This window comes from Apium graveolens, chromosome 3 (assembly GCF_009905375.1).
Source record: "Apium graveolens cultivar Ventura chromosome 3, ASM990537v1, whole genome shotgun sequence".
NCBI classification, from domain to species: domain Eukaryota; kingdom Viridiplantae; phylum Streptophyta; class Magnoliopsida; order Apiales; family Apiaceae; genus Apium; species Apium graveolens.
Window position 1 is genome coordinate 205,156,039 of NC_133649.1, and position 6,738 is coordinate 205,162,776.

The following is a 6,738-nucleotide window of genomic DNA, read 5'->3' on the forward strand; positions in this document are numbered from 1 at the left end:
TTTGTTCCCTTACAGGGTATCGCTTTTGTGTAAAGTATAGAGCAACCTACACATTTACAATGATTTTCTTTTATCCCTATTATTTAGGAATTATCTTAATTTCCAGGAATTTTTCCTTGAATTCTGGGATTTTTCCTTAATTTTCTAGATTTTTCCCTTGATTTTCTGGATTTTCCCCTTAATTATGGGTTTTATCCTTAATTTCCAGGAATTTTTTCCTTAATTCTGGGATTTTCCTTAATTTTCAGGAATTTTTCCCTTAATTCTGGGATTTTCCTTAATTTCCTGGATTTATTCCTAATTTTCTGAAAAATATTTACATTTTCAGAAAATATTTTAAGGAATTTCCCTTAATTATCACTCTTTTTTCAGAATTTTTCTTCCTTCTTTTTCTTTTTTCTTTCTTCTTTTTTTCTTCTTTTTCCTTCTCTTTTTCTTCCCCCCTTTTTTTTATTACCTGGTTCGACCCGGAATCCGGTTCGACTAGGATCCTGGTCGAATTAGCCACCACCTTGTCCTGGTCGTCATGATTTCGAGGAGGAGAGGTTCGAGCAGGAATCCTGGTCGAATTTCGGCTAGGATTTTTCCCTCTTTTTTTAGGAACATTTCGGTCAGGATCAATGTTTTTGACCAAATTAGCCTCCTTTTCTTGCCTTGGTCGAAGCTGCTTCGAGCAGGATTCACTCGATCAGGATCCTTGCTTACTTCCTGGTCGACAAATTCTCTTGGTGTTAGGATTCTTCGATCAGAATCCTGACCCTTTCGATCAGGAATTAGAATTTTGACCGAATTAACCCTTTCTCTTAGCCTTGGTTGAAGCTTTTTCGACCTCAATTAATTCGACGAGGAATACAACATGAGCCCTGATCAAATTGGGTCAAGAATTTGGGATATATTAATATTTGTGACTTCATATATTTGATTTGGGCCATAAGTCTGGGCTGGAATCCTTTGGGCTCCTGATTTGGGCCTGGATTCTCTTGGGCCAACCCTTTAGTGGGTTTTAATCTTGGGCCCATTTCTTCAACTGGGCTTTCTTTGCTCTATCCCTAGATTGGGCTTTAACTTGGGCCCATTTTTTCCAACTGGGCTTTCTTTGGTCTATCTCTTAATTGGGATTTTTCTGAACTAGGCCTTCTCGTGGATGGCTGGGCCATTTTCTAGACTTGTTTTTTGGAAAATATTTGGGCCTCGAGCTGGGCTTTTATTTGAGCCTTGATTCTGGTCTTTCTAATCAATTTTTGGGCCCTTTTTCTGGGCTTTTCTTAATTTTTCTTGAATTGGGCCTTATTCCTGAGTTCAAATTCCAGGTTTTTCTAGAATTTATAAGGTTTTTTCTGGATTCTTCCAGAATTTTCAAGAATTTAAGTTTTTCACTTAATTTTTTAAAGAATCCCCTAGAACATTCTAGAGTCTCCTCATATTTGGGCCCAAATGGGATTTTTGAGGCCCAATTTGCCCTACCAAGGGCTATATAAGAGTGAGTTGTGGGGGGTGTGGAAGCATACTTCTCATTTCCACAACTTCTCATTCTCTCTCAATACTCTCCAATCTCCAAAACTCTTCCTTCTCTAGGGACTTCCAGCTTTCTTCAAAGTTTCCAAGCTTTCCTCTTATTCCATTAATGGCAGATAAAGGTGCTGAGAGAGCGGCCAAGATCGCCTCGCCTTCAAAACGAGGTAAGGATATCGAGATCCGCTATTCCTACATGTCTTTGATTGATATGATTAACACTAGGGGGGACGAATATCCCTCCACTGCACATCTCGACTCTTTTAATCATTGTAACACTTGGCACAACATAGATTTCGATAAATTAAATGCACATTATAATGTTCTTCCTCCCCTTAGATTAGTTCCAGTTTATGGTGGCGACCGTACTTGCCACTGGAAACCCGACACTCTTTTTATTTACACAGATGCCCTCGATGCTGGGCTTAGGTTCCCTTTTCACCCCTTCATTCCTCATCTTCTAGCTGATTTACAAATTAACCCATGTTAGCTTACTCCAAACGCTTGGAGGAACATTTTATGTTTTATGGTTTGCTACCTTAGGGAAGGTTTTCCCCTATCCGTAGCTGTTTTTAGGAAAGTTTTTCAATGTTACAACAGTTCTTCTGGTAATTGTGGTTGGGTCTATGTTAAACAAAGGCCCAAGTTTAAGCATATCTTTAACAGCGCCTCCATTCCCGATAATAACCAAAATTGGAGGAATATTTTGGTCGGGTTAAGGTGGGAGAATGGCGACTGGAGCACACTCTTCAGATCTTCCTTCGGGAAGGTTAGTGATGGTAGCCTCAAATCCATTCACTTAACCCCCGAGGAAACTATCATTTATAATGAGCTTACTAGGGATGACGGTACTACTACCAGCTGGACTCTCTTAGAGTAGTTTTCCCTCATCCATGTGGGGCTATCCTCTGTTTCTCAACAGGGTATTTTTCTTCCCTTCTCAATTTTATTTCATTTCATGCATTATTGACACCACTTATTTTGTTTTTTTATCTTGTTTTGCAGCTGCTCAGGAGATCAACGAGGATAATGTGCCTCCCGTTGAGGAGACTTCCAGGATGAAGAAGGCTCATCTTGCGGGCCTAGATACTCGAGGAAAGGCTATGGAGCTTAGCTTACTATGGAAACACAAGGAGTCCATAGGGGAGGCTTCAACTGAGGGAGCCGAAGCCCCTAGTGCTCCTATTACTGCTGCTGCTCCTGCCTCTGCTGCTACAGGCGCCTTTCAGCCTCTCTGGGGATTCCGCCGAGGGGATACCGAGGTTGGATCCACGAAGCATGCTTGGGATTAGTCCTACCATGGCGTAACTCTCAAGAACTTTACTGATGTGGGTGCCACCCCTGACCTGGAGAGGATAAAGCTCATGAGAGCTCAGTCTCTGGCCTCGGTATGACTTTTTCTTGAATTTTTTTTACTTATAGCATTCACTTGCCTTACACCTTTGTTTATTGTTTCATTTCAGTCTAACGCCTATTTTCAAGGCGCTGTGAGGCAAGCCGAATCATGGAAGAGGGGTTCTGACAAAGCTGACAATGCCCTCAGGAGGCAGCAAAAGAAGTATGCTGCTCTAGAGAGGAAGTTCAAGCGTAAGGAGGAAGAGCTCGGAGAGTCTAACGCTGAGCTGGTGGTGCTTCGGGCCGAGAAAGATAAGGTGATTGATAACTATCTTGACTCGGAGGAGTTTACCCAGTCCATGAGGGTAAGGGACGACTCAGTCTTTCCTGGGTTTTTTAGGACTGGTTGGGTCACGGCCCTTGGGACCGTGAACGAGGCTTGTCCTGATATTAACTCGGCGGACTATGTCTGCCTTGATGATGAGGCTTTGTTGCAGAGGTTTCGTACCCGAGTAGTTGTCTCGGATCTTATCCCTCAGGACCCGCTTCTTCCTCCTCCCGAGTCGTCTTCCAGGCTTGCTGAGGATGATAGCTCTTCCTCCTCCGACATGATAGAGACTTCGAGCGAGAGCAGAGGAGATGATGATATGGATGCCGAGGGCACCTCTGCTTCTTAGAGCTTTTCCAGCCCTGCGCGTCTTATTTATTTTATCTTGTCTTTGAGATTTTGTTTATCAGACTTTGTAATATTTATTCAAACTACTTTTATTTATCGAACTTTATGCTTTAATCTTATGCACTTAGTTTACTTGCCATGTCATAGAGACTAAAACATATTTTGAAAACTTTCTGAATTTCACAAATTGTTGGGATTCATCCCTTACACAGGTCTTAATAAACCTTAAAACAAAACTAAAATATGTAAATCCTAAGCAAGCAAAGCTTCAAGGTGCTTTTCAACCTACTTGTCATCTTGACAAGTGAGAATCATTCTCAATCGTTTCATACATAGTAAACCTTTAGGTTTTATGCATGCCAAGTTCTCGGGACTTCAAAACCATTCATAGTCTCCAGCTTGTAGGTTCCTCTACCTTGAACACTCTTGATCTTGTATGGCCCTTCCCAATTTGGGGCAAGCTTCCCTTTCTGCCCTACACAAGAAGCTTCTACCTTCCTCAAGACTAAGTCGCCCTATTTAAAGAACCTTTCTTTAACTCTTAGGTTGTAGTAGAACGAAGCCTTTTTATGATATTCCACTATCTTCGCATGTGCCTCATCTTGCACTTCATCAATTAGATCCAGGGCTAACCTTTGCCCTTCCTTATTTTCCTCAGCATTGAAAGCTTGAATCCTGGGGGAGGAATGTGATATCTCTACAGGAACAACTGCTTCTGCCCCATATGCTAACATGAAGGGAGTTGCTCCAGTCGTGACTCTACAAGTAGTCCTATAGGCCCATAGTATCGGGAGTATTTCATCCACCCAGTTATTCCTCGACTTCTCGATCCTCTTCTTTAGTCCATCCAGGATTATTCGATTCCCCACTTTCGCTTGCCCATTGGCTTGCGGGTGAGCCATAGAGGTGAATCGTAACTCAATTTCATTCTCCTCACAATACTTCTTGAATTCCTCATTGTTGAACTGTGTTCCATTGTCAGTGACTAGGATGCGGGGAATTCCATACCGACACATGATATTTTCCCACAGGAATTGTACAACCTGCTTAATTGTGATTTTGGCCAAAGGCTTGGCTTCAATCCACTTAGTAAAATAATCAATGGCTACAATCATGAACTTCCTTTGTGTCGTGGCAATGGGGAAAGGCCCCAGTATATCCATTCCCCACATAGCAAAGGGTATGGGCGAGTTGATGGAAGTCAGTATCTCGGGGGGTTGTCTAACGACTGGTGCATGCTTCTGATAGCGGTCACACTTTTTCACATATTCTTTGGCATCAGCCATCATTTCTGGCCAATAGAAGCCTAAACGGGTTATCTTATGAGCTAAGGCCCTGCCCCCCAAATGTTGCCCACAAATACCTTCATGTACTTCTTCAAGAGCCAAGCGTGCCTCATCGGGCCTGAGACACCTTAAGGAAGGAACCACGAAAGATCTTTTGTACAGGATTCCATCTATCAAAGAGTATCTTAGTGCTCGAACAACCAATTTTCGTGCTTCAGTAGCATCGTTCGGCAACCAACCGGTTTGAATGTGAGTCTTAATGGGATCTATCCATGACGTCCCCAGACCTATAGGAGCTACAAGCTTAACATCAATGCTCCGTGTCTTCAGAATGCGGAAGTACACACTTCCTGAACTTTCCTCTATCTCAGATGAAGCAAACTTTGAAAATGCATCTGCCTTAGCATTTTCCTCCCTCAGAATGTGCTCAACATGGCATTCATCGAATTGGGTCATCACAGCCCTTACTAGGCGAACATATTTAGCCATCGTATCATCCCTTGCCTCAAATTCTCCCTTCACCTGGGATATGACCAGCTTCGAGTCTCCACAGACTTTTAAGTTCTTGACTCTAAGTGTCCCTGCTAAGCCAAGACCAGCTATCAGAGTTTCATATTCTGCCTCATTGTTTATGGTTGGGAAGTTTAACTTCATGGCATACTCAATTAAGAACCCATCAGGGCTTTGTAAAACTAAACCTCCTCCACTTGAATTTGTTTTTGATGCTCCATCAAAATAGAGAACCCAGTATTCTTTCTCCTTATCAACCTTTTCTTTGTCCTCCTTATCAACTTCCTTGTCTTGAGGTATGGTATCTTCCTGCCCCTGACTTTTTGGTTGGGTATGGTACATTACACCACGAAGTCAGCCAATGCCTGGGCTTTTATTTCCGTTCGTGGCTTATACTTGATGTCGAATTCTCCCAACTCTATTGCCCACTTAATCAGCCTCCCACTAGCCTTGGGACTATGAATGATATTTCTCAGGGGTTGATTTGTTAGCACCTCAATCTTGTGAGCCTGGAAGTAAGGATGCAACTTTCTTGAAGCCATTACCAAGGCTAAAGAAAACTTCTCAATAGTTGAATAATTCAACTCAGCTCCATGCAGTATTTTACTAACATAGTACACGGGTTTCTGGATTTTCAGTTCCTCCTTAACCAATACAACGCTCAAGGTATTCTCTGAAATGGCCAAGTATAAGTATAAAAATTCATTAAAAATTGGCTTGGCCAACAACGGGGCCTGAGCCATATATTTCTTTAATTCCTCAAATGCCTTCTGGCTTTCCTCACTCCATTCAAAATCTTTGACCTTCTTTAAGGACTTGAAGAACGACAAGCACTTGTCCCCTGACTTGGAGATGAATCATCCCAGCGCAGCAACCCTTCCTGTGAGCTTCTGAACATCTTTGATAGTTTTTGGTGGCTCCATGTCCAGGATTGCCTTTATTTTATCGGGATTGGCCTCGATTCCTCTCTTGGAGATCATTAATCCTAAAAACTTTCCAGACCCTACTCCGAAAGCACACTTCGTGGGATTTAACATTATCTTATGATATCTCAGGACCTCAAAAGCTTCCCTCAAATGGGTTATATGGTCAGTCTTTACTAGACTCTTGACTAACATGTCATCAACATAGACTTCCATGGTCTTGCCAATAAGATCCTTAAAAATTTTATTTACCAACCTTTGATAGGTGGCTCCTGCATTCTTGAGACCAAATTCCATTAAAAGATAACAATAAATACCAAAGTTAGTGATGAATGATATCTTTGGGATGTCGTCCTTGTGCATCTTGATCTGATTGTATCCACTAAATCCATCCATGAAGCTCAGCATCTCATGTCCAGCAGTGGCATCTATCAAAGTATTTATCCTTGGCAACGGGAAACAATCCTTATAGCATGCGTCATTCAGATCAGTGAAG